Raw genomic sequence first — 8,157 nt, 5'->3', positions numbered from 1 at the left:
TAAGGAACTTCCAGAAAGAGTGTTCATTCATATATCTTCACCAAACACACATATAAACACATATAATAAAATGTGAAATATAGTCATAAATAAGACATTTCTTACGAAGAAATGTCTAAGACAATGTGTGGATTAGGAATGGAAAAGAGAACGCTGGAACTACTCGTGTCTTGCATAAGGTCATTTCTCCCTAATTAAAACTGGAGTGTCAGCCTTTTATTCCCAGATGACTGGTATCAAGGAATTATTGTAATTTATACCCAGACATGTTCTTTCACTCTGAATCTCACCTCGGACAGGTGTGTGAGAGCCCAGCGAGCAGTTGTTCACAGGGCATACAACGATGAATCAGGCCCCCAAGGTTTGTGCTCTAAGAAGGAAGCTAGTTCACCTTTACTGTATTCACATATTCTTTTTCTCTTTTTTTCTCCTTCGGTATTCAGAAAGTGAAATGCTATTTCCTAAATAGACCATTTGTACATGTTTCTGGTGATTATTCGTTGGGTGAGTCTAGTTATTGATTTCACATGTTTTTAGCAGCTCACTCTCAGTAGTTCTTTGTTTTGCCAACCTAACTACCCATTTTTTTTAAAATATTTTTTTATTTATTCATTTGAGAGAGACAGAAGGAGCACAAGCAGGGGGTGAGGCTGAGGGAGAGGGAAAAGCAGACTCCCCATGAGCTGGGAGCCCCACATGGGCTCCATCCCATGACGTGGAGATCACGACCTGAGCCGAAGGCAGACGCTAAACCATCGAGCCATCCAGGGCACCCTCTACCTATTTTTGCAGCTTACTTAAACACATTTTTTCAATAACCCTACTTCCTTGCTAGTTTTCCATGCTCATCATCATGTTCTCAACTTGATGAATCTTCCATGTGTGTCAACTTTAAGATGGCCAGTTATTTTATTAGCAAAATGAGTTTATTCGGGAATAGCAGATGAATTGCAATTCAGGACAAGTAAACTATAAAAACCATTGGTACGTCTAAAGAGACAAAGGGAAGGTAAGCCTTTATTAGGTTCTAGGAAGAAATTAGGTGGGGCTGTTTTGAACAAAAGCTCACTGGAGAAGAACACAAGTTTGAGGTTGTGGCTGTTGCCCGGGCAGAAAGAAAACCTTCCTTCTTACTGGCCAAGCAGGCTGCAACCAGTGGTTTACATGTCAGTGCTCCCCAATTAGGGCTTTCCAACTCCATTTTCAGTGAGGTTTCCTTTACGACTTTTCACAGATGGAAAGTATGCTGAAAACTTTGAAAGAGAAAAAAAAATGCAGCCTGTGATTTCAGGGGCATTTGATCTAGATGTGCTTCAGACAAAAGCACATTAGTCATATCAACAATTGCAAAGAGACCATTTTAAACAAAAGACACTAATTTGATGGTAAGAATCCTGTTAATTTTTTAGGTGGGATAATGGTATTATGTTTTGTTTTTGAAAAAGAGCCCCTTATAGTTTTAGAGATATATGCAGAAGTAATCAGATAAAATTATTGTTTTCTGTGATTTGCTTCAAAATAATTCAGGAAAGGGGGCACCTGGCTGCCTCAGTGGAGCATGTAACTCTTGATCTTGGGGCCATAAGTTTGAACCCCACAAAGGGCATAGAGATTACTTTAAAAAGTAATATAGGAAATGAGAAGCAGTTGTATAAATAAGATCGGGAATAACTTGATAGTTATGAAAGTTAATTATACATGGGAGCTTATTATATTATCCTGGCTACCTTCTTATATGTTTGAAATTATCCATAACAAAAGGGTAAAAACATTTTTTAAAAGATTTTATTTATTTATTCATGAGAGATACAGAGAGAGGAGAGACACAGGCAGAGGGAGAAGCAGGCTCCATGCAGGGAGCCCGATGTGGGACTCGATCCTGGGACCCCAGGGTCACGCCCTGAGCCTAAGGCAGATGCTCAACTGCTGAGCCCCCCAGGGGTCCCAGTAAATATATTTCTAAAAGGGTTAGTAGGGACACCTGGGTGGCTCCGTTGGTGTGTCCCACTCTTGATTTTGGCTCAGTTTCTGATCTCAGGGTTGTGGGATCAAGTTCCACGTCAGGCTCTGCAGGCAGCATGGAGTCTGCTTGCGGTTCTCTCTCTCCCTCTCACTCTCCTCATGCATGCACACATTCTCTCTCCCTCTCTCAAAATAACTAAAAAAAGAATCTTAAAAAAGTAAGTAAAAGTGTTAATAATCTCATGCAAATAACCTTGTAATAATAACCTTTTACAAATCATTAGGGAAAAGAGAAATATACCAAGGGAGGGAAAGATATGAACAGGCAGTGTACAAAAGACATATATAAATGGCAAATAAGCATATGAAGAAAATTTCAGTTCCAAAACCATGCAAACTAGGACAATGTGTGATATTGTGATTTATAATAAGAAACATATATTTGGTCCTCGTCCACTCTAACTGGCTCACAACTCCCCAAACCTTTGGAATTTCCTAAGGAAAAAGAGTAATGGGAGCATCTTTGGTTATAATATTCAGCCTTATGTCATCAGTTCCTGAAATAGCTTCACAGCCATAAAAATGGAGGAAGGAGCGTATTGTTATTCATAACAGGACCCTTTCAATCACGTCTAAGTTTATGTTAATAAGTTTTGGAAAACTCATGAGGATGGGGGCTGGTTCTCAGGAGAGCCAACCAGCACTGGAGGGTTGGAGTTCTCAGTACCGTCCCTCACCCTACCTCTGGAGAGATGAGGGTCTGGAGGTTAAATCAATTGTCAATAGCCAATGATTTAATCAATCATGCCTATGTAATGAACCCTGCATAAAAACCCAATAGCATGGGGTTCAGGGATTTTCCAGGTTGCTGGACACGTGGGCGTGCTGGGAGGGGGCATGTCTGTAGAGTGCAATGAACTGCCGCATCCCTTCCCATGTACCTTATCTTCCCCTCTGCATCTTCTCCATCTGGCTGTATCCTGAAGTGTATACTTCCTTATAAATGGGTAACCCAGTCAGGTAAACTGTCGTCCTGAGTTCTGTGAGCCATTCTACACATTAATAGAACCCAGGGAGGAAGTCGTGGGGACCTCCAGATACAGCCCATTGGTCAGGAGCACAGGCAACAACTTGGACGTGTAGCATATCTGAAGTGGGGACAGTCTTGTGGGACTAAGCCTATGGGGTCAAATGCTATCACCAGGTAGTATCCAAACTGAGTTAATTTAATTTCTTGGTGGTGTTGGAAAACACATTTGGAAAGGAGATATTTTTTTTCACCTGTAGAATTGACAGAGAAAGAAGTTTAATGAGAATTATTGAAGAGGATGAGGTAAAGCAAATAGTCCATTTGCCACTCTCTGGTAGGAGAGTAAATCTAGTTGGTCCTTAGGGTTTCTTGGTTGTCATCTCCATCTTCTCCAAAGGGTGGGCATTATTTGCTGTTCCCATTTTTCAAGAGAGCTAACGAAATACCAGATTTATCCAAGGTCACACAATCGAGGGCTTGTTTTTTTCCTTCTACTACTGGAAAAGAAGATTCTGTTGATGAAATATTTTGCAATATATATGATAATGAGTTCTCTAGAGTTATTTTCTGACCTACGTGGTTCCCAGATGATTGAGAAACAGAGCAGACATAAGCCCAGCCCATGGCCAGGAGCAAAGCCCAGCTGATGCCAGCCTGTGTCAGCCAAACCCTGGCCTACCCATAGACGTGGGGGTGAGAAGTAAATGTAGTTCATTGTACACCAACGAGGTTTTGCAGTTGTATGTTGCCTGAGGTCTCACCTCCCTGCCTTCCCGACTGCCCTTACACTGTAGTCCTGCTACTGTTGCTTCCCTCCTAGTGCTCTCACCTTACAGCCATTAGGCATGCTTTTCTCTTAGTTCCCTCAATACTGGGATGCTAGGAAAGGTGGGCTATTTATTTCTTCATTATTCTGACCTTGTTTCCAAGATTTGAGGAGGCTTATTAAAATTCTCATAATGCAAAATAAAGTAAAATAGAAGGGAGCTAGAAAAAGGAAAATCTATTTAGATTCCCCTTTACAGATAACAATAATTATCACTAACAATATCTATTTCACAGAAGCATAACCAGCATTTTTTTTAATGTCCTATAAACTGGGTAACATGAGATGGTTTTCCTAAGAGCCCATCATTCTTGAGTAAGAGGGGACAACGAAGTTGCAGACACACCAGATGGCCCAACTGGGATGTCAAAGAGTAACCCACTAATTGTTCACTCTTTTTAAAGCTTGCTCTTTCCACCTCAGACAGCAAACAAACTGGATTGGAGTAGGTGAGACAATAAAATGTGACTCTTTCCATTATTATACAATGTGAGTTCTTGGTTCTATATAGGAAAAAAAAATCATGAGTTATATGTAACTGAAGAGAGAAGTAGAGCCAACAGACAAACTACATGGTTTTTAAGTTGTGACTGATTTTTTCTCAAGTGGAGGTTATTGTTCCCTGTCACTAATTTTTACCCTTTCTTCCAACCATAATAACCCATGCGTTCATTTAATGAGTGCATTCTGAGAGTCTACTGTTTACCAGGGCTCTGTTGATGAGTGAAACACATAGACCTTTATGGTTGCTGGTGGATGAACTTTGGTGGTTTTGAAGACTATAGGGCAGACAGACCTTTACGGCTTGAGGTTAGAATTACAAGATGGGACTCATTGGACTAAAGTTAAAGTATTCCTTTCAGAGTTTCTCGTGAAAAATTTGTCTCCTTGCCTCTTTTCAGCCTCTAGAGGCTGCCTGCATTCCTTGGCTCACTGACCCCTTCCTCCATCTTCCAGCTAGCATCCCTGCATCTCTGTGACCACTCTTCCATAGTTTCATCTCTTTTTCTAATCAAATCGGGGCAGGTTCTTCAATTTTAAGGACCCATGTGACATAGATTAGGGTCAGCTGGATAATCTTCCCATCTTGAGGTCCTTAACTTAGTCACATCATCACAATGTGTTGTTCTATAAGGTCACGTTTGCAGGTTCTGGAGGTTAGGATGTGTATCTCTTTAAGTGTGGGGAGGATCATTATTTTGCCAAATGCACACTTACACATACAAAGGTAGTTATGTAATGAATATTAAATTTATATGGAAATTTTTATCAGAAAAATGGAAATAAAAGGAATGTAAACAAAAAGATGGCCCCCTGAAACAGGCACAATCATTTTAGACAAAGTTTTTCATATGTATATTATTAATATGTCTCTGATGAGATATTGCCATTGATATCAAAGAAAAAAGAACTAGCTACAGCTTCAGTAAAACAACATGAATAAATCTTAGAAACGTGATGTTGAGTAAAAAAGCAAGTCCCAGAAGACTACCCAAGTATAGGTCTTAGGTTTATATATGAGTTTCCTTAGGGCTACTATAACAGATTGGTAAAAACTAGGTAGATTTAAAGAACAAAAATTTATTCTCTCACAATTCTGTTGGCTCGAAGTCCAAAATCAAGGTGTTGGCAGGGCCTTCTGAGGGCCCTAGGGAAGGATTATTCCGTGCCTCTAGTTTCTGGTGGTTGTTGGCAATCCTTAACATTTCTGTGATTGAATTTAAGGCCCAACGTAGTCTAGGCTAATCTCATCTTAATTTGATTGCATCTGCAAAGACTCTATTTCCAAATAGGACCACATTCATACGTTGGTGAGGGAAAGTGAGGATCTCAACATATCTTTTGGGGGACATAATTCAACCAATATGGTCAGGTTTCCCAGGAAACAGACTCTGAAATTGAGATTTGCTTGCAGGGGACTTATTTATGGAGTGCTCTAGGGAGCAGCATCAGTAAGGGAGTGAGAGAAGGAGGATTATGCTGAGGGAGTAGTTGAGCTGTGATTCAGGAGTAACAGAAGCCTGGGCTGATCCCACAGGGAGCTCTGAAGGTAGGACGGCCTCACAGATGTCCATAATTGAGATTAGTGGGCCAGGCATCTGTAGTCCTGCATTAACTAGGCATTGGATGCAGGCTATCCATGGGAGGGAGCAAAGCAGCTCCCTTCCGCCAAGAACAATTCCCATGGAGGACACAACTGGGAGCCCTCAGCAACTAGCACTCTCTGCGAATGACTGTCTTGGTCCTGGAGAGGCTATCGGGGTTGCATACTCCAGCATCCACTCTATTATGTTTTTCAATAGATCTCAAAAATAAGCAAAAGTGTACAATATTATTATTTCATATAAATGTGGATAAAGTATGTACATGCATGTATATGTATATACATATATATACTTCAAATATTTATACCTAAAAGCAGTAGAATGATACAGAACATTTAGAACTATGGAATAGGGTAGGTTCTTGGTTTTCTGACTCTTGCATTGGGTGATGAGTTTATAGTTTTTCATTATATTATGATTTATAACTAGCTTATGTATTTCATGTAATCTTTTGTATGTATCAAATAAATAATCTCTACACTCAACATGGGACTCAAACTCATGACCCCCAAAATCAAAAATTGCACACTCTACCAACTGAGCTAGTCAGATACCCCTGTATTAAATATACTTACAAATATAATAAAAGGAACAAAGAAAACTAGGCAAAATAGCAATTAAAGTAGCTAGAAATTTTAGAAAAATATGAGTAAACATAGCAAATCCTGAGTCCATTGCTAAAGTAAGCACTCAGATGAAGACAAACTTCCCCTGAATTCCCTAATGTTACTTCAGTTTGCTTGCATAACCATCCTGAAATTTGGTTATTTTTGGCTGGAAGTATGATGTTGATGAAATACATTGCTTACTTTTCCTTTTACCTAGTTTTTAATTGACTTATTCACCCTAGCACTCATTTTTTTTTTAAAGTGAAAGAGTATTTGGGGTAAGATTATTAGAATGATTAATAGATCTGTTGGTGCAATAAATAAATCCAGTTAATGCACAATATTGATATCTCAAGTTTTCACCATGGTATATTTTTTAAGTGTATTCATTTATTATTCAAGTGATCTCTACATCCAATGTGGGAATCAAACTTGCAACCCTGAGATCAGGAGTCGCGTGCTCATCCAACCAAGCAGGCCAGGCCCTGCTCACCAGGATATTTGTAATGGTCTGTTGAGTGGAGAAAGAAAGTTGTTGGATAATGTTCGTACGATCACAGTTTTAACTTTAAAAAAATATGTCTATGGGACGCCTGGGTGGCTCAGTGGTTGGGCACTGGCCTTCAGCTCAGGGTGTAACCCTGGAGTCCCAGGATCGAGGCCAACATCGGGCTCCCCCCAGGGAGCCTTTCTCCCTCTGCCTTTGTCTCTGCCTCTCTCTCTCCCTCTCTCCGTGTGTGTCTCTCATGAATAAATAAAATCTTAAAAAAATAAAACTAAAAGAGTGTGTATGTTTGTATATATCATATAGCTTTATATTTACATAGAAAAAGAAATGAAAGAATGGACTCCAAACTGCTAGCTGCCATTTGTGGCAATCAGAGATGGGGCGGGATAGTTGTTCACTTTATATACTTCTGTGAGCTTTTGAAACTAAAAAATAAAATACCAAAACATGTTTATTTAAAGATTTTATTTATTTATTCATGAGACACGCACACACACACACACACACACACACACACACAGAGGGAGAGAGAAATAGAGGCAGAGACACAGGCACAGGGAGAAGCAGGCTCCATGCAGGGAGCCAGCCCATAGTGGGACTCGATCCCGGGCCTCCAGGATCAGGCCATGGGCGGAAGGCAGAGCTAAACCACTGGGCCACCCGGTCTGCCCCTAAAACATGTTTTTTAATCATGTATTTCAAGATGACTGGTTTTAGTTTTCTTAGGCAAGAGTTCATTTCCAAGGGTTTGTTTTCTTGTTGGAAAGATGGGAGTGCTACTGCGACTTTTGAATGGGATAATGTATGTGAAGTCAACTTTGAAGATGCTAATGTAATAACGAAGCATAATAAATGTTAATGTGCAATATTGTTAAAGAAATATTAACTTTTTGGAAACCTGATTTCTAATGCCAAAAATTTCAGATTTTTTAAAACCTGTTTATTAATCATGGTTCCTTTTTTTTCCTTTTTAATCCAGGATTGAACACCATCTAAACTGAACTTAAATGAGAGATTAAGTGCAATGTTTTGAGCTGTGTTTAAATGAAGATGAGCTAGAAGACAGAACTGTTAAAAACATGTAAGTCTTATTATTTAGCCAAATGAAGGATTCAGCT

Source organism: Canis lupus, chromosome 18 (assembly GCF_003254725.2).
Source record: "Canis lupus dingo isolate Sandy chromosome 18, ASM325472v2, whole genome shotgun sequence".
Taxonomy (NCBI): domain Eukaryota; kingdom Metazoa; phylum Chordata; class Mammalia; order Carnivora; family Canidae; genus Canis; species Canis lupus.
Note: the sequence above shows the minus strand (reverse complement) of the source record.